The sequence below is a fragment of the Anser brachyrhynchus genome, assembly GCF_964034855.1.
Source record: "Anser brachyrhynchus genome assembly, chromosome: 4".
Taxonomy (NCBI): domain Eukaryota; kingdom Metazoa; phylum Chordata; class Aves; order Anseriformes; family Anatidae; genus Anser; species Anser brachyrhynchus.
The window spans coordinates 56,654,137-56,675,701 of NC_137698.1; the positions used below are offsets into that span (position 1 = coordinate 56,654,137).

General features: G+C 34.8%; 1 protein-coding gene and 1 long non-coding RNA gene across 3 annotated transcripts in view; both read left to right on the forward strand.

Moving 5' to 3' along the window:
• LOC308193833 (uncharacterized protein) overlaps nt 1-21,565 on the forward strand; it is a 568,958-nt gene that overhangs the window by 86,900 nt on the left and 460,493 nt on the right. The gene's annotated exons all lie outside the window — the stretch shown is intronic.
• LOC308193848 lies at nt 10,483-16,579 on the forward strand. Its single transcript, XR_013950006.1, has 3 exons — nt 10,483-13,388; nt 14,451-14,518; nt 14,960-16,579. It is a non-coding gene; the product is annotated as an uncharacterized lncRNA (long non-coding RNA).

Consider the following 21,565-nt stretch of genomic DNA (forward strand, 5'->3'; position numbering starts at 1 on the left):
AAACACACATTGTCTTTTAGTATATCTGAGGAAACACATTAGTTCATGGAAGGCACACGATCTGAAGTGGTGGGACAGGAATCTCATGGTACTGCACAAGTTCATGCAGATAAACCAAACGTTAGAGAGCAGCCATTTAAGATAATTTTAGTCTGCTTGGTGAGAACAACCTAAGAAAATAAACTAGTAAAATTAAAGGATGATTTTAAGCTGTTCTCATGTGCTATCAGCCTTGACTTGTCAGAACTACTGTTAAGGTGGATATGGTACTAAGCCACTTGTACTGGAAAGCAATTGTGGATGTTACCATGCCACAAGAGGAATCAGAATCTTAACATGGTTGTTGAGATTGACACGGACAATATTTGCTTATACATGAACAACACACAGGGAGAAATCATCAAGTTGACAGTATTGGTTTGAAGAGCGGGAAGAATAAAGTTTTGGTGAGATGCTGAATCACCTCATCAAATGATGCTTGTCACTTCAAACAGAATCATAGAATGGCTTGGGTTTGAAGGGACCTTGAAGATCACCCAGTTCCAACAAACCCCTCTACCATGCGCAGAGATGCTACCCACTTGATCAGGTTGCCCAGGGCTCATCCAACCTGGTCTTTAACACCTCCAGGGATGGGTTCAGGTTCTGTATAGTTGGGTGCATAAGAACTGTCTTCGAAGGCAAAATATGTGGTTAACAAAATTCTGGCCAAAACCTAGTTCCCAGGAAGAAATGACAAGGCCTTAACATTGAACAATTTGGAGAAGGCTTGGCCTCAAGTCCAGTGGACCAAGTATATTACATCTTTGCCCAAATAGTTACATGTGAGAAAAAACATTTCTATGAATAAAGAAGAATATATGTATGTACATAGTATACATATGCTCATACACTCATAAATGCTCATATGCACACAGTTAGGCATCTTAGTTTTCTGTCTACCCTCTGCCTATCTGACTGAGCCAGTAGGAAAAGGATTATGTTTTTAGCTGTTGAAAGTATGATTTTATTTAGCAAAACATGCAAATAAAAAAAAAACAGATATGGCATATATGTTTGGTAGTTCTATTCTAGAGGTATAATTAACAGAAACAGGAATAAATGACATATGTGATGTCAGATCGTAGAATATCCTGAGTTGGAGGGGACCCACAAGGATCAGATCTTGTTTAGTCTAACAGTTTTAACTACTGTCTGTAAAAAAAAAAAAAAAAAAAAGGATGAACATTGCTGGAACATTAAAACACAAATGAAAAAGTCCAGACTTCATGAAAATGTGAGTATAAAGACTCTGAACTCCAAAAGGAGGCTTTAATAAATAGACATAGTATTCAAACTTTGGGATCAGAAGTACACTTAGAACATTGCATTTAGAACAAATTAATGAAGATTTTGAAAGCTGATCTTATGCCCAAATGATAATCTATAAAGAATTACAAAATGATTGCCTAACTGGAATAGGATGCTTAATAAAGTAGTTGAAGGTCAGTTAATTTTTAGTACTACTTCTTAATGAAAGGTGTAGAAATGTTCTTATTAGGCTGTTTGTCGAAATTAATGAAAGAAATGTCGGTTGATTTGATAGTCTAAACATGTCAAACATTTGTACAAGGTTTTATAGTATGCTTTTCTCAGACAATAGCCTCTTCCCCTTCCCCCTGTGCAACATGAAAAGAAGCTTTATAGTTACTTTTCATTAGAATTATTTTCATTGTGACACATTTCATCATTTCATCTGAACACCACACAGATATGCATCAGTTTTAAAGTACACTCAGAAGTTTATCTAAAACCTACTTTTAACTACAGGTGAAAATAAAAGCTGATAATTCTATGCCAGTGCTTTGCTTCCTTTATTCACAGATTTTTTTTTTTTTATTTTTTGTAACATATTCCACACCAGATTATTTCACTGAGTAATGCCTGCAAAATCAGTGCAGCTAGTTGGCTTTCTTTCAATATGTAAATGTACCAAAATGTTCTGTATGCCATATCCTAATACAACTTGCAACATGATACAGTAATTTAACAGTAACAAAAAAAAAATCAGTTTATTAGAATTTGACATGCAATGTAGTAATATGTAATTATATATCTAGTATAGTCACAAGTTGGTTATTGATCCAATATGCATTGATCTCTATGCTGATCTATCAGTTTCTTTTTACATATGGATTATGATAATTTACTGTGTTGCCAGTGAGAACAATTTCAACCCATTCATCTTCTGATTTTTGAAGTAGAGCACAGATATCTAAGTATTTCTTCCACAATCATACATGATATCTTTTTATTTCTAGCAATGCAAAAGACTTCTAGTCATAAACCAGGATTTATTGTGTTAGGATCTGCACCAATTAGAAAACAAAAACAAAAACAAACCTCTCTCTCTGAACTATTCATTTCAAAAGGCTGGAAAAAAATCACAATTTCTTATACTAAGTTCATAAATTATTTCCTATATAAATCAACCAGTTAGCACGGCTAATAAAAGGCTCAAGTACATTGCTAATATTATTTTTGCATACATTTGACAAGAAATTTCATTGTAAGTTTAGCCATTTAGCTGAAGAAATGAGAAAATCCTTTGTTTTCTTGCTCTGCATCTAATTCAGAGAAGATCATGAACTTTTCTTGTTTCCAAATAATTTGATTAATCATTTCAGTTACATGTTTCCACTTGGCAGCCTCAGGAATCAAAGGTTCCATCTCAGCAATGTGTCAAAACCAATGACACTGCAAAGGCTTGACTAAGCCTTGACATGACACTAAATGAGGAACTTTATCTCATGAGACTACTGAATGGATTAGATTAAATGAACTTTAAGAGGAACTTCAGAGCTACATGCATAACCCACACAATCCATAAATATTGAATATATCTGCAAATGTGCACTGTCTGGCACTGCTGCTTAGTTCTGAATTTTTATTAATTCTATTTAAGAATTGTCCCATCTCTTTATAAACATGCATAAATTAAGTCAAACACCAAGTAAAGGTGTTGGTGGAGACCACTAGGTGTAAAGAGAGGCATTCCCTTTCTCTTTTACTGGGCAAATATCATTATACAGAGTGGATGCCTGAAAGTTTTTATTAAAACTATGGTCTTAGAAACTCCATTCAATGTACCTGGATCATCTATCCTTTGGTTGACATATGCTTGGGAGTGTGTTGGACAGCAGGGGGACTCAAGCTTTCTCTTGTGTTCTGCCTGTGGCTTCTGCGCAGTGTGGGTCCAAGGCCTTGGGGCCTCCTGGAAACCTGTGTGATAGACCTAGGCTCTGCATTTGACATTGCTGTCTGAAAGATTGGCATAATTTTCTGTTCTCTTGTCTAACAGTTTTACCATATATATATATTCTTCATAAACTAGAATGCAGCCATATAATTTTGGGCTGGGAGAGATTAGACAGCCTCTTCCATGACAGTGCAACAAGCAGATGTGAATGCTCTGTAGGTGTGAGTCCTGTAAAAGGTCTGTCATGAACAGGTGTGAATGGAGCTGTGTAGAGATTTGGCTACAGTTTACTTTGTTTGTAAATCTGTACCTTTGTAGATTAGCACCAAGACATAGTTTGCTATCTTTTTTTGTATAGTTAATGTTTTGTGTATGACAGTATTTGGATCTTCCACGTGAGGAATGAAGTCCACATGAATTCACCCCACCTGCCTTCAGCTATCAGGCCTGCATGTTAAGGTATTTACCTAGGCTATCTTTAAAACTAACAGAGGACTTAGAAGGGAAGATTTATCCTATTTATCATCTTTTATGTGTGTGGGTGTACAAGCTGCTCTAGGTATTTATCTGTCTTCATTAACTGCAGAATGAGGCAGAGGACTGGCTAATACTACAGACCTGCTTTTAAAATGGATTAAGTTACATGAGATGAATCCATTTTAGGTGTAAATTGAAGTCAGCTAATTAGAGTTAGATCCTTAGATTTAAATGTTGAAGTCATGCTCTGTCTACATTAGTAGAGATGGAAAGGTGGAACATACAGGTATAAAAATTTACAGATCCTGTGAAAAGATACATTTTCATATAGGAAAATGGAGTCACTGAAAGAGATCTATAAAATTTATAATGTGGACTACATATATAATTTTCTGAAGTGTCCCTCAGCAAACCCATGTCATGGACAAGAGCATATTAGACCTTTTTGTATGTTGGAAGTCTTCTTATATGTTGCTGTTGTTATTTCACATACATCACTGACTAGATATCTGCAAAATAAAAATATCAAAGTTCAGCTCTTCCTTCAGTGGTGTTTTAAAATACACAGTAGGGGGTGAAATATTTTGTCAAGCTGTCCATTTCCAAAAAAAGCAGCCTAAATTAATTCTGATCTTTAGTTACAGAACTAGAAAGGACCACTGTGTGATATATACCATTGTATGATATATACTGAGCACTGACATTAAAACTATTATTAATGAATTTTACTTCCAGATTGCTGATTAACTTTTATTTTTTCACTGATCTTTGACATTTTACTAATCTCACATGAAATTTCTGTCCATGGGCAGTATTATTTTGTTAGGCCTTGCACTGAATTTTGTGAAACTAAAAGCATACAATGCATTGTTGTCAAAGTACAATATTTTCATGGTCTAGACAAAGAAGAGGATGAAGTTGCAGGCCAAACTGTCAAGTATTTTTTAGAATAATTAATTCTTTACTAATCTAGAAAGGCTATTTTAATATATTTGTATACTGTTATGTAGGTACATCTATTTTTTAATAGATTTATTATCTATGATATGACTAAAACAGCAGAAGCTTTGTCACTGAAGCTATTTTTTCTTAAAATATTTGAAAGGTAAGGGAAAAGGAAACTTTCAGCAAATTATTCCTTATGACTAAACACTTTAAAGGGAAATCAGTATTCTTTCTAATAAACATATTTTTTATGGTCAGCATTTCATTGGATATTTATATAGATGGAACTGGTGACGGAGAAATGGAACTATAAACTTCATCCTGAGACACATAGCCAACTGAACTTTCTTCAGAAATAAAACATACAAGTTTAATTTAAAGTAAAATGATAAACTGACTTTATTTTAGAATAGGAAATCAAAGGCCACACATCTGAAGGGGGTAGCTAATGACTTTAATAGGACTGCTCACAGAAAAAGATACAGTTTAGTGTGTGTAAGAGTCATGTCTGCCAACAATTAGCATTTTTGTGCAATTTTCTGATTGACAAATGGCTTCTTTTAAGTAACTCCTGTGAGATTCTGAAATGTCTTAGAGGTCTACTTGATTTATGACTGTAAGTTGTGACATGTTGGAGGATCCAACTCTCTTGTCATTTTAACTATTCATGTCTGTTTGTGCAGCCACCTCGTCCGTTCTTTAATGAAAGAAATAAACATGCCATTATTTTTATGAGCCATTCAAAGGTCAGCAATCTATTTCATATTACAAAGATAACAAATCGTTGGTAACTCATGCCATTATGGCCACCCTTCTGACATTTGCCATAATTATTAGAAGTTTCTCCCATAAAGTGGGAGCAGTATACACTTAGTTCTGTTTATTTTGTTTTATTTTTTCTTAAACGGAAGGCCAGAAAGACAGTTTGAGGCATCTTTATTATCTCCTTGAAGGTTTTAAAATTTGCTGTTACATATCCTAGTCTTTCTCTTGGGGTTGTCTAAAACAACCCTCAACCAAATTCAATTATAGAAGGATCATATGAAGAAAGTATTCATGTAAATATAACCTAGTCTTGCTTTTGGGGTAGTCTAAGGCAATCCTCAACCCCATCCAATTATAGAAGGATCATATGAAGAAAGTACTCATTTAAATATAGCTGACAGGTTTGCAGATAACTATAAACTGGTAGATCATCTAATCTGACTGCTGAGATAGCATAGGCCACAGGATTTCATCACTGAACCCAATAGTTTGAAGAAAAATGCCTTCCAGAAGGCAATCCAGCCTTGATTTATAGGAATCAAAAAATCTGTTGCTCCCTGAAGGCATTTTGGAAAAGAGTTTCATTTTCTCTGTAATTTGCCTGTATGATATTTTAATTTGGTCACATTTATCAACTTTATATGTAACATATGCCTTCTGGGATAATATTTCTGTATTTTTTTCTACAAATAAGACATTACAATCGAAACAAAATAATTGTATGCTACGCTGGCTTCTTAAAATGGGCTGTAATATACTCTGCATGGTAAACAGCAGAACCCTTTCTTTGTGCACTAGTTTCCCAGATAGACAAAGCATGCACAATGTAAACAGTCCAGTTAGCTCATAAGGTACAACCACATGTACCTCATGGGATGTGAATAGCGCATCTTTTCTGATCTGTTTTCTGGTTTGGTTATTGGATTACAGCATGCTAATGACACATTATTTTGCAAGTTTTCTGTCTATTTATTTATCTTGTAGAAAGTCATGTGTTGGACAGCAAGACAGTTTAAAATGTTACAGAATTTAGGGTTCTGGCCATGTAAGATTTATGGTAGTGCTGTACATATTTGAGTATTCAGATTTGTTGCATTAACTTTACTTTTCTGTTTAAAATCAGCACCCTGACTGCAGAATTAGGCAATGAAATAACAGTAAGACAGTGAACATGAGCAATGCTAATCTGATGTCTGTCCACAGGCCATATTTTGTTTAGGTAGAACTTGGTAAAGATAAGGGGTTTGTTGGTTGTGTTTTTTGTTTTTTGTTTTGTCTTTCTGTGGTAGGAATGAAAGAGCAAGCACTTTGAACACTGTAAAGTGTGTATCACTAGAACATCAAGAAAGAATCTAATACCTTTGGAAAGCTTAGGGAAATTGGCCTGTTCGCTCTCCATACAAAATTTCAGGATGTCATTTTGAATTATTTAAGTGTTTTCTGTTTGTTTCGTGAAACAGTGGAAGCCTGACTTGGGAAAAGAGAAGAGAGCTCTCTGAATTTCAAACTTACAAAACTGATTGGAAGTGATTTAAACTTCCTTGGTAATATTTCACATACCCATAAATATATCTTTAAGGATGCTTCCTGTAGTAAATTACAATATAGGTCTTATGTCTGAATTCATATTATAACACACATGCAGGCTGGTAAAAAGAATTCAAATATGAGATTTTATTCATAAGAGAAGTTTATTATATGCAAAATAAATTCTTAGATCTCCAGTGTTCCTTCCAAAGACTGTATGAATAACAGACTGAGCGAACCAAAATTGTCCTAATACACTTTGAGTTGGTTGGCATAGGACTCAAGGGATGTTTAATTAGAAGCTAGGAAAAAAACAACAATTTTTTATTATGATTAAATCTTTAATTCACCAGTCAAGAAGTTGTTTTACCATCAGCTTTACTTTCTCCAACTTTAATGTTTGTATTGTGAGGATTTAATAGGCAATTTTTGTATAACACCTTGAAAGTATAAAAAGCAAAATACAAATGTAAACACTTGTCACGTACGTCTAGAAAAAAATTAAGGCATACTGGAACCACTAGTCAACTTTATTACCTTTCTTTTTATACAGGGGTTGTAAATAATGAAACCACTGCTGCTTCAAAATTTTTTTTTTCTTTCCTGTTTTGCTAAAGGGCCTCTAACAGCATGCTTTCAGCTCAGGGATAGATCTTAATAAATTGTGAAATTGCTGCTATTGATCTAGCTATTTTTTGAAAAAAACCTTCAAAATTTAGACACAAGGGAAATGCAGGTATTATTGCTAAACAACTGTCAATCATTGACACATCATCATCAGTACTTTCTCTTCTGAGGTGTTCAGAAGCATTCAAATGCTGCTTTAATAGTGTGGACCACCCTGGAAACAGCTGCCTAGTTAGAACAGTGTCTTTTAAGGGATCAGAAAAATAAGCACTTTATACTATATTTGGCTCTCTCATCTCACTCTTTTAGTTGAGTAACTTTTCCTCCACTCTAGTGTTGAGCTATGTGAATCTCTCTTTTTGTTGTTGTTGTTGTTGTTGTTGTTGTTGTTGTTGCAAGTGTGCACATCTGTCTGCTAGCGAGCACTGGGCTGGACCTGCCAGCAAGGGGGGACCCATGAAGCAGTAAGAAGGCCTGGGATCAAGGCAAAGGAATTGGAGAGAGGAGCCATGCAGGTACTTGAGGGATCCACAGATATGTGGGTGAATCTAGAGAGTGTCAGGTGTGTGCTTTCACTAGTGGCCTTCTATCTCTACCAGCTGGAGAGGAGGAAGGTCACTTGCTTATCTACACTTAGCAGTGCCTTGTCTGTGCCAATGTGTGTAGCTGGCCATGTCAGTGTCCTGCTTGTGTCTGTCTGGGGTATACGTTCAGCTTTGCTGCTGGTTGAACGTGCAGTTGCGACAGCCTTTTGTTGAGACAGCCACGTCTGTTGGCCTGGGATGGCGATCCCTGGGTCTCTGGGCTGGGCTCCAGGGCCCCGCGGAAGGAATTACGGGGCCCCAGAGCTGCTGGAGGTGGTGGCCACCTGCAAAATCCCTTAACAAAATGCAATCTGAATATTTATAATCAGCCTCAGAGTTTTCCTCAACATTTTTTTTCCACAAAAAAAGCAATTACACTGATGAAAAAAGCACATTAATCCCCAAAGACCGTTAATCTTTACAATTTTGTACTATAATGTAGCCATAAATATAAGCAAAATCCCTAAAGATCCGTTAAAAAGAAAGTATCTTTGATAAAAACACAAAAAAAATAACTAGAGAACAAAATAGAAAAAAAACAACACACCACAAAACGTAATATTGTTGTGAATAAGAATCAAGGTCAAGTTTATCTTGCAGCAAACAGAATGAATATTAATTAAAGATAAAATTTCCGCAAGCTAAAATAATCTTGTAATACTTTTTTGTAACATAAAGATATTACTGCCTGTTCCTATTATGTATATATAGAAAAATCTTGGTCTAGTTATCCAAATGGAAAATTGTACAATCAGTGCACTGTTTGTGCAATATTCAGAGTTCATATGGAATTCCGTTAAAATTATAGCATGGGAATCTACCTTAGTAAATAATCAGCGACAATTTCCAAATGCTCTTTTATTTATGCTGCTTAGTTTAAAGGTCTTCACGGTTATTTTGGTGTTCAGATGTGTGTGTGTGTATGTATATACTGTGCGAAAAAAACATTAATTGTAGGAGAAGCTAATTCACATTATATTAGATACTAGACATGATGTTAAGCAGATGTTATGAAATTAGGAAATTTATATTGTAGAAAGTGATAATATTTATTTGCACTAGTTTTCATCCTTGGCATACTGTTCTTTAGCTTTTGCAATTGTCCAAGGGGTTTAACTTTCCTTTCATATTATAGAATCACAGAATTGCTTTATTTGGTGCTCTTATTGCCATTTGTGATTCTGTAGTCAGGCATTTTCTGTGGATATCATATTTCCTCTGAACCCTGAGTTAAGTGAATCACATAATAGCCGAGGGTTGAAGGGATCTCTGGAGACTGTCTGGTCCAATGCCCCTCAAGCAGGGTCACCTGAGCAGGTTGCTCAGTGACATTTCCAGCCAGGTTTTGAATATCTCCAAGGATGGAGACTCCACAGATTCTCTGGGAAGCATTTCAGTGTTTTATAACCCTTACAGTAGAGGAGCTTTTTCTTATATTTCAGTGGAATTTCCTGTATTTCAGATTATGCCTCATCTCTTTTCACTGGATACCACAGAGCAGAGCCTGGCTCCATTTTCTTTATTCCTCCACTTTGGTTATTTATGCACATCTCTGCTGAGCCTTCTTTTCTCCAGGCAAAATAGCCCCAGCTCTCTCAGCATCTCTTATGTCAACATTCCAAACCTCTGCTCTTCATCGCTCTTCACTGAATTTGTTTATGTCCATGTCTTGCTTCTACTGATACGTAATTCCTATAAGCAATGCCTTTTGCTATATAGCTGAAATTTGGTGCTTAGTGATAACCTAATGTATAGAATGATTTTTAAAGTACCCAAAATAATGAGGTCCAAATAGTTGCATCTAAACCTGAATTTCTAGTAGTTCAAAATGAAAAAAAATACGCTAAAATAATTTTTTTTTTTTTACCGGAAATCCTTAAACTGCTAGTCCATCAAATAAATTCTTACTTGATGAGAACTCAATAATAGAAGGGAAAATATAATTCAGCATATAGACAACTTAAACTACTAGGCCAAAGAAGCAAAGATCATAAGATGCACCTTTTTTGTAAAAAAAAAAGCAACAATGGTACTTATGGAACCTAGCAGCCATACAAGGTCAGTTTTCAACAGTGCTTCTATTTTTGCTAATCAACTCTGCCTTTATATAAGTAAATGGAGGATAGTGAGTATGCAGAAATAAATCACAGCTATCACAGAAATAGTTTAAGACCCTGTCTTGCATTAGTGTCACATACATTTATTGTTCATTGAAGTTAATAGGTACTGAGGTCATTCACTGGCACTTTAAAGCATGGGGGCCTTTTTCCATGTTAATTTATATTTACATTTTATTTTTGTTTTAGCTTTACTATTAAGGCACTTCAAAGGAAGAACTAGTAACCATAACAACTAGAATTTGTCATACTTTAACTGTTTTATGCCTGTGCATAGTTTAATAGATTATGCACATAAAGGAGCAAGAACAATTACAGAACAAGGACTAAATACTTGCAAGGCCACAGCAACTGTTTCCAGATATGTTATGAAATGCTTTTAAATAAATAGTAGATAGAGGTGTAATTACTATTTAAAATAATTTATCATATACATGTGTCTCACAATGAAATGTATATAATAAGCACACACAAACACATTTTATTGCAAATGTAATTTACCTATAGTAATGCTATACTCAAAAATACTATACTCAAAAAATACTCAATAGTCTAGACATATACTCTGAAATATGGAAATATAATTAAAACCAAAACTGAGAAAAGTGGACAACTGTTCGCATTAAACAAAATATTGGAAAACACTGCTAGATGTGAGAATGTAACAGAAAAAAAAAAAAAGTTGAAATTCTGTTAATGTAAAATGATAGTCTGAGAAGCCAGAATGTGACATAAGACCACTTAAAAATATAAAAGTGATATAAGTTCTTTAAGGACTATGAATTTTCAGTAGTGCTTAACAAATGGGATGCAGTTCTGGGCTGATCCCTGAGCAATGTGGCTATGAAAAATCAATGGTACCTATGTTGGATACATTTTTGTTAAAACTAGACAAGAACAATTTTTAAAATTTTCATTTTTTCACATTAACATTCTTATAATAGTTAGAATTACTGGGGTGGGGACATAATGGGCAGTACATATAGATGAGAAGTAGAAAGAATATTTCAGAAATGGTTAACAAAAAACTTCAAAAACTGAGTATTTGTGTGGGTATGAAGCAACTTAATAGTCAGAATTAAATCAGCTGTAGCGTGAAATGGAGAAAGAACAACACTGTTTTCCTCATTTTAAGATATGCTTTTATCCTATAACCTTGACCAAAGAACTTTATGATAGTAGAGCAGTAATTTGTAAAACAGAATAACCTGCTTTAAGTACTCGATAGGAGATTAACTTTGTGACCTTAGTCTTGACACGCTTGACTTCCAATGAAAGGGAGACGCAGAACATTGCATTTTGCTAACTGTCTTCTGGTTTAAAGTATCTAATCACTGATAGAATAAAGAAAGTTAAAATAGATAATTAAAGCATTTGATTTTTTACCAATTAATTGACTGGAATAATTACTATGCTCAGCTTTTTTATGTGGTGTCTTCTCTACATGTTCTTGAATCACATGTGGTCATGTTCAGTTGGCTATTTCCTAAGGAACAGTTCTTAATATTAAAGTGTAATTAATTAGAGACAGAAGGTAATGTTGCTAAGCTCAGCCTTAGGATATTCTTTGATTTTTCAAGGGGTGACTTCTTATCTGAATTGGATTAGTTAAATTTACATTGATTTTTGTAAAACTGTTCAAATGTGTACCTCATAAATGAACCCGTAGTTGCACAAACTTGTTAAAAACAGATTTGCAAAGTAATAAACTCATTGCATGTTCTGACAATAATGATCTATGAATTAGTGACAGAGAAGAAATAACAATCTGATGTGAACGTGTAACTTCCTTCAGTGCTCGGCTGAATGAATTCCTGAAGCAAATTTCTTGGCTAACAAGCTTTACATCGTCTTTGCTGTTCATACCTTCTGTCTAGTCAGAGAAAAACTCAACCACTTTTAGTCTCCTACTGTGATCATTTCCTCCATTTCTTACTGGTTTATCATTTTGCAGATATGAAATTCTAAAAACTCAAATAAAGTGAGAATATTTATGTGTCAAAGGAGAACTTCTAGGTAGGGCACAAGCAACAACAGAACCACATTACTCAGTGGTATGTAATTTAAAATTTGATAACTAGGGAAGATTATGATTTCTGTTCCAAGACAGAAATTCAGTGGCAGTCGCACACTGAAATTTTAATCAAACCAAGACCCTAGCCCCTCTGGTCCAGTTTCACCCAGCACCACGTACCCAGGAAACAGGACATGAACTCCAGCTGCTCAGCTTACTGGTGGCTTGGCTCTACACAGCACTTGTACCTCTGGCTCAGCTTTCTGCAGTCTTGCACACAGTAAGAAGACTGGTTTTTTTTTTTTCTTTTAATTATTATTATTATTATTTTGTTTTGTTTTGTTTATTTTTTGTTTTAGCTGTTTGTTACTTTCTCAACTGCATAAATGGGCAACAGCTTGCATAACAGTTTGTCTGCAGATTAATTTGTTTTCCAGTTTGGACTGGATTAGTTTTGTCAAGTCAGAGCTGCGTAGATATCAGTCTCACATACCTGAGACTTTACTCTGTGACATTACGCATCTGTGCTACCTGCTAGTGTGGACCAATAATTAAAGATCTAATGGGGTCTCCTGTTCCTTGCTTCCTAGCTTATGCATATATGCCAGCAGCTGTGGGAAAATGATCTGTGGGGCAGAGATTCAGTGATGTTAAATTACAGTAGGCTGGTTAGTTTTTGGGTTGTATCTGGTATTTCGAGTCCATGAGGCAAATGTTGAGTGAGTATCATTGTCTATGGGGAAAAGAGAGGAATACACATTGAGGCTAATGTGATGCTTATGTCCTTCACTGACAGCACTATAGTTCTATTTATCGTGCAATTGTATGGATCCCATCTTTCCTCAGAGTTACGTGTATTCATATACCACAACGTATGGAGTCCATAAGATGAAAAGAAAAATATCTCTTAATGGATATGTTACATCTTTTCTTGAAAACCAAGATTTTGTTTTGCAGAGGAATTAACATTTATATGTATTTTCCACACATTTTTTTTTTCCTGCAGGTGTATTTACTTCTGCTTAAGCAAAGTACCTTAGTATTTTAGAAGCCTTTTCAAATGGGCCGTGAATGACAAAAACACCTATTTTACAGTGAGTGGATTAAAACAACTTTTAGCTTCATTGTTTGACTGTCATATCAGTTGAAATTTTCTGCCTTCACTTTTCACATATCTTGTAATTCTAGTGTTCGTTGCTTCTGTCATTCAGCCAATTAAATTCACATTGAGAACAACCACTGTGAGAGAACAGTATGTCATTCTAATGAGCTCCTATTATTGTTTACATTGTTGTACGTAAGTGGAATTTCAAGAAAATTTCAGAACCTGACAGCAAAAGGAAAGTATTCTTGTTAGTGAAAACTAAGATAAAGACATTGTCTCTCTGAGATGCTGGGATTTATATTTATACACTGTGAATTTAGAGAGAATGTCCTTTATATTAATCATTAATTGCCTAATGCTTGTTATTTCTATTGACATTTTGAACTAATATAGTCAAATCAATATCTTTAAGTGGAGCTGGATTTTTAGAAGTAAATGATATGTACTGGGTGTGTGAATGACAGTTATAGTCTTGATCCAATACAAACTGCTTAATGAAAGTTACAATATCCATTTCAATTAGACTATTCATCTAAGGCTATTTGTTTAAGAATAATTCATTGTAAAGGAAAATATTTAAATCATAGACTTATGTGAATTGCTGCTACAACTACAAGTGACAAATTAATGTGCTATTCTGTAAATGATGCAGTCTTTTACTTGTGTACTAGCAGCCCTGTTCACTGACAAGTTGGAGACTGGGCCATATTTAGAAAGAAGTAGCTGCTAGTGCTTTTATTTAAAAAAACGTTTCTGCTGACAAGAACGTCAGCAATTCATGTCACTGTTGAATGACAGTCTGTAGAAGAGCCTTGAGAAGAAGTATTTTCTTGTGCTATCTGAATTTTAGAATTTTCAAATTCTTTTTTTTTTCTTTTTCTTTTGCACTGAAGCAGAACCAAACTTTACAAAACATATTCAGAATATAAACTAGTAAAGCTCAGAAAAGCAGAGTGGTAACAAATCCGGAATACTCTGATGTTAACATGCTTTACCTGATGTTTCTGTACCTTGATCTGTTACAAATATGTGTAAATGTTTTAATCAACAGGAGGTAACCATTCTTGGATGGATCTCTCTACTGGAGACAGATTCACTGTTTATATAAACACATTGATGGTTAGTTCATAGACTTGGAATTTTTTGTTTCCAAATTTGCAATGTAATATCATGAATAGAAGAGAGATGGGTATTGGAAAAGGGTCTCCTGTAACAGCAATTACACTGTTAAACCCAGCAGCCTTTTTCTACATATGGTGCTTCCTAATAGAAAACATGGTAGCATACATTTGGATATGCATGCATATGAATCAAACCATTAGTACACCTCATATTACAACTGGTTGTTTGATAAAGCAGAAAGAAGTAGGCGTTTTGGCATACAAGCTCATTGCTATCAGTAGCTTTTTTCTTTTCCTTTTTAAAACAGAACAAATTTTAAAAGCAAAGGGCTAATGAAGTGTTTACAAGTATATAAAAATCCTAAATGTTTCCTTCTGTCATGTTAGAAAAGTATTTTATACACTTAACTTAACTTAACTTAAAATACGTGTTTCCTAGGAGAACTTCTCAACTTTTTGCACTTCAAGAATCCTACAATTCTAGACAGAGAAAGGTACCGTATTAATGACGGAGGTACACTCTAATCCACATCTGTTGAAACTCAGTCCGGAGATAATTTATGACTGTCCCTTATTACACAAATATAAAATCAGAAGATCACAATGGTTCTTCTGATCTTCCCTATTTTTTTTTTTGAATCTATATCTACACATTTCATCAGCTTAATTGGAAGAATTACATGTGTATGTGTATGTATGCACATTTCCCTCTAAAAGGAAAGTTTATTTTTCCCAAAATTAAATGAAAGAATAGTTTAGGGGAGTTCATTTCAATTTTGGCCAGTTCTGACTCAGATCTTAACACTACTGACAGGCCATCTCTGCAGAAGGAGAAGGCTTAAATATTTCCAATATGAAGTCTTTCTAGACTTTACATAAGGGAAGCAGTATAGAGTTTAAAAAATGTTTTTCTCTTTACCACAAAACAGGAACAAAACAATGCAGCTGTGAAAAATAAAACCTCTATTGAACTTTAGTCTGAATGTGATACACTACTTAATCTGCTATAAAATTAACATACAGACACACATACACACAAATCTGCACGTTCTTGCAATGAAGTTGAAGGAACAACAATAAACTCTAGAAACTATAAAGTAGTTCCAGCCTCAAAATCCAATAGCTCTTACATAAGACAATACAAAGCCTATAAATGAATGTTCATTTGCAACTTGACCTTGATAAATGTGGAATAACAGCAGCAGATTAGCTATGTAGGCCCACAGAAAATTGTTTAAAAGAACCTACACAGTGTCAACAAGGAAGATCTCAACATGTATTTTCCTTAATTGTTAACTTTTTGTATGTAGTTTTGCAGGAATTCTATGTTTAAATGACTCAATTTCTACCAAGTGTTGCAATTAACTCATCCACAGAGGAGATTTTTTTTTTTTATAAATGCAAATTTTTATACCATAATGAGTTTATATTTTCTATTACAACAATGAAATCTTTAAGTGTACTGAATGTTCCTGAAATGCACAATCCTTGATATCAGATACACTGTGCTGTACTTCTTCCATTCTTTATTATATTTTCCTCCATATAAAGACACAAAGATATAAATGTTACACATCTGAAGGCAGTGAATAACTCTCTCAATGAATCTATGAAGATGTATGTGTGAGCAGTGCAAAGAATCTGATCAATAGAAAGCAGAAGAGAAGCAGGAAAAGACTGAAAATCAAGGATGATAGAGCTAACCTGGGAGCAGGGAACACAGCTAAGGTCTGCTTCATTGTGCATTCGAAGGATAGGAGCAATAAGGCCATCGCTTAAATTGAAAATAAAGCTGACTTGTGTAAATGGGCTTTATTATTCTGGGCCTTTTGTATTATGTGGTTTCCACGCTTCTCTGCTGTTGTTCAGATCTGCGTTGCCCATTTTTTTGTTGTTCTGTAACTGTCTTTTTTTCTTCCTAGAAGACTATCTTTTATAAATCAAACCTATTTATGTATCTACATACACATCTATCTATACTGTTTTATAGAAATGTAAAATATCATATTTTATATATCATATTTTATTTACTGAACATGGGGAAAGACAAACAAACAAAAGAAAACTGATTTTCGTTCTGTGGTGTATTTTCAGGAATCAGTAAACAAGAAAGCAGAGATAACTTTGAGACAAGAAGCAAGAGAGATGCTGACATGAGTTAAATCAGAGAGATCCAAAAATTCATACAGTCTCAGGCCATGATTTGAGCTTTCACAGTTTGTAAGAGACATTTTGAACTTAGAGGGCAGAAGTATCTGCTGATGCCCTCAGTTCTCCTTAATGATTCATAGTAGGTGGATTGTATCGCTTACAGGTGTGTAAACTGACAAAAGTCGGCAATAGGCCATAGTTCAGTCTTTCACACCCAAGAAGCTGTGAAACCTTGAACTGAATGCTAAATCACAGAAAAAGCTATTGCATGCCAATCATACTGTAATCATAGTAGTGAAGAGAATGCAAGCTCTTCTGTAAAATGTATTTCGATCAAAAAGAACGTGCTAAGAGGTCAAAAATGCTGCTTCGGAGGTGCAGGAACAGGTGAACTATATATTGTATTTTTCATCTTCTTCCCAGGATTGAAAAAATACATAAGATCTTGTGTTTGGTAACAGCTTGTTCCTAAGAGCTTGAAAAAGAGAACTGAAAGATTCAAATAAATCCCAAATTCTTCTGTGTTTCTAAATTTTGTGTTTTGCACATAAAAAGATTTTTTTTCTGTATACTCAAGAATCTAGGAAAGTGTTGCTAAAAAATATTGAAACAAAGGGTACACATAAAAATGAGAAAAAGTCTACTGAATCAGGGCAAAGTTCTGCCAGTCTAGAAAATTGCAATGTTGATCTTTACTTTACAGGCAATCAGGGTTGATTGAAAGGCTGTGTCCTTCTACCAGCAGATCCAGTAAAATGATGAACTCTGATTTTGACAGGAAACATCTACGTGGTTCTTTGAGAGAGATTAGAAAAGTGGCATATTTTGTATTGAAAATTATTTTCACATTTGCGGATGACAGGTCAACTTCACAGTGACTTTGACTAGGTGATTACTCATGTTAATGAGGTGTTGTCCAGAATCTCCTTTTCAAGTACTACATCAAGAAATTTGTCGGGTCCAATATTAATTTGCATTGGTCTTGTGAAACATCATTTTTTTCAGTGTAGCTAGCGAGAGAAATAACAAATGATTTAAAGGGACAAGAGCCGATCTTAGAAGACTTCTGATGACAAAGTCAGACATGAACATTTTCAAATCATCCTCTACGGAAATACCATTTTGAAGATTAACCGCTGGGTCAAACTGTTGTACTAAGCACTCTAAATCCATTGGTGACATTGGATTTCATTCACCCCATTTTACATAATGAGCATATTCTTGGACAGAGGCTTTGGGGTTGGGGGTAGGGAGGCTTTACAACTTTATGAACAGTCTTTGAGTATGATCATTTCTGTCTCTTTTGCTTACATGTGCATCTTACCATTCCCTACAATGAATGAACCAGAGTCATTTGTCTTATTACAATTTCTTAAAGTGATCAACAATACTTCTTTTAATTCCCCCTCAGTCTGCAAAGGAAGGCGTTGCTCAAACTGGTGGTAGAGAGAATTGAGAGAGGACTGGCTTCCTTGATTCTAGGACAATTTTTTAATGGATCAGTCACCCTGCTATTTCTTTTTTTTTTAACAGCAGCTTTCATAGGTCTTTCTTTTGTGGTAAATTCAACCTTTAATAGCTAACTAGGAATTGATTATGCCACGTGAACATGAATATTTTCAATTTAGGAATGACTGAGAATTGATTTCAGCTAGTGATACTGGACCAAAACTACTTATACATCTTAGAGTTTTTTTTTTCTTTTCCACGTTGTGTTTTAATCTTTTTTCCCTTTTCCCTTAAAAACATATTATAATCCCTTTAATTTTAATAAATGAGAAAGTAAGTGAAATATGAGAAAGTTAGGTGAAGTGTGGTTAGTCATGGAAGATTGAACTCTGTTGTGACTTAAGTTTTATAGTTAAGATTTGAATACAATTTTGTGGTTATTATGCTTTTATTGTTCAGCTCATATTCTAAAAAAGATCATTGAAAATGGGATTTTTGTGAGCTAAATGAGAATTTGAGTTTAAAGATTGCTGGAATGTCCTGTGCAGTATATTTAGTGACTCTACCTGTGGAAGAATATCTGAGGTACTAAAGCTCAAGAGCAAATGTAAATAAGAGGACCCTTGACCTAACTAGCCAACCTGTCAGAAAAGTGGCTGCAGTGCAGTGTCTTTTAGCTTTGGATAGTTGCCCTTGAAAATGTTTCTGAAATATTAAAGAACGTATGCAAGCATCCATGGGAATTACTGAAGCAGAAGATAAAAAACAGTAAACAGTGGAGGGTTTAAAAAAGAAAAAAAAGTTTTATTCTTTCCTCTGTAAGTCCATGGGGGTAAATTTGGAGTTCTTTTTCAACAAGAATCAGTCCTTGGAAAAATAGAGGGAAGAGGATTTTCTCTGCTTCAAAAGTTTTTATAATGTTTTCCCAAGTTAACACTTAAAAGTGGTTCTTCTGAGTGCTTGAGGAGAATTTTAAAACTGGAAAGACTGAATATCTGTCCCTTGTTCTAGAACTTGAATTTAACCCAACAGACTAAAGGCACTGTGTCTCACTTCTCTGATATAAATGTGTACCATCAACTGAACAGGGTCAAACTTCTTAATTAATTGGCAGTACTGGGGTAACTGGAGTAATCATATAGGTGAATTGTGAAAACAGGAAGTGCTATATTTGCACTTTAAAATTACTAGCTCATCTTTGAATGCATAACGTATACATACAGTGCATCACAAAGCAATTAAAAGTTGAACTGCTAAGATAAAGCAAATTTGTCAAGCGTCAGCTCTCAGAAAATTTGTAAAGCAAACAGATATCACAGCACATATTATGCTGTATACAGCAGAAAGAAATAAAAAAAAAATCAAAACATGAGTACTACTATTTTGTGATTATTGGGAAATATAATTCTAATAGTAGGCAGTGATCAGTAGAGGTTACATTCAGATGTCTGGGAATGTTTGTTATCTGAAAGTTTAAAATCCCTGCATACATTTTATCAAAAGTAAAATTACACTTGTTCTCTCATTCTTGTACATAGGATACCATCTTGAATGCAGTGCTGGTAGGAAAATAGGTCTCTGAGGAGCTTTGTTCTCTTTCTGATCTCTTTGCTATATAATAAGAAAAAAGTTTACAGTGCTTCCCAGTGTACAGTAAATTTACATGCTGATTAGCCATTTGGAAAAGCATACTCATGCATAAAGAAACTCTTAACTAAAATAGGTAGACAGTTCCAACAGACATCCAGGACAGGGTTTTTAAAAAGGCTCAGGAATATAGAGCTGAAACATGTCCTGGAGCAGGAAGGCTTATTAGGACAACAGCTACAGAATTGAAACCAAAAAGAGCTATGCAATCAGTAGAAGTTTTTTCAGAAATATCTTTATATGTGCTATATGTACTAAAAGTATGCAAGAATATAAATCAGAAGAAGGGTTTGTTACATTTGGGCCAAAACTAAAGTACATTATCGTAACTGAAATTAACAAAGTCCTGAGGTTCACATTAGATGTGAAATTGTCACTTTGCATCATACCCAGTAAAAGTTTCAATAGCTCTATATGTTTTTCTTATATTCTTATATGAAATAGGATTTTTTTTTCAATTTTATGTTGGAGGAGACCCATACTAAGGAAATATAATATCAAATATATAAACCTGATGATTAAATCCAGAAAAAAAAAAAGACAAAACAATAAAAATAAAATCAGGCATCTGAGTGTTAGGTTGAAAACAGAATAGCTAAGAAAAGTTTAAATGTAAAGGACATAAAATTTAAATAACTTTGATGAAATTTGGCATATTATTTTCAGAATAACAAAAAAATACACGAAAATACCAGGATGATTTAAGAAAAATAATCACATTCAAAGTAGGTGTCAGCACCACTTTTTTTCTTACCTAGAATGATAAATGTGTGAAACGGGCTGTCAGGCATAGTTGCTCAGGCAAAAACACAGGGGTCGTGAGAAAAATGAGATGCCTTCCGCTGGGGAGTGGAGTACTAAGAATGGATCAACTTGGACAGGCTGAATAACCTTCTTAGTTCCCTGATGGGATGTTATGTTACCTTCTCAGTTGTCTTTACTGCAATCATTTAATTGAAAAATTCAGTCTAGTTGCGGCTTTATAATATTGTCAGAGGGCTTCTTTTCATTCTGATAATGTATGTTGAAGACTAAATAGTAGTGTAGAATTAAGCAATACTGATCCTTCTATCCTTATTCCTTAAAGTATTCAGGTGAGTTGGCAGTCAGACATCAGGCCAATCTATGTTACTATTAATCATTATTTAGATGGTATGTTTTGTGGTTTACTGTGTATTTTTGGTAGAAGACTTTGGTGCAGAACAGTAAGGTTTAAAGCTGAACTGTGATGGAAAAGAAACGGTATTTATTTATAGTCACATTTCACAAAACTTTATTGTCTTATCCATGATATTCCTTTTTTTAACAAGGACTTCATGACCTTGCAATCACTACTAATTCTGAGGTGTTTCTAATATTTTACAGAGAAAAGGAAAAAAAAAAGACCTAGATTATAATCAACTTAATATAATTAAATAACGTTTAATAGTTGTCTGTAGATAACATCAAAGTGGGTTGGGGGTGAGGGTGGAGGAGAGGAATAGTAGGGCAGGGCCACCATCCAGAGGACCTAGACAGGTTGAAGGAATGGGCTACTGGGACCTTCTGGAATTCAAGCAGGACAAACGCCAGGCCCTGCTCCTGGGAAGGGAGAGCCCCCTGCAGTGGGTAGCTGCAAGCTGGGCATGAGCCAGCAGTGTGCTCTGTCAGGAAAGAAGGCCAAGAGCAACCAGGTCTGTCATACAGAAGCATGGCCAACAGGTCCAGGAGAGCGATAATCCCCTGTCTTCAGTTCTTGTGAGACCACAGCTAGAGTCCTGCATGCAGTTTTGGGCCTCTTAGTAGAGGAAAGACATGC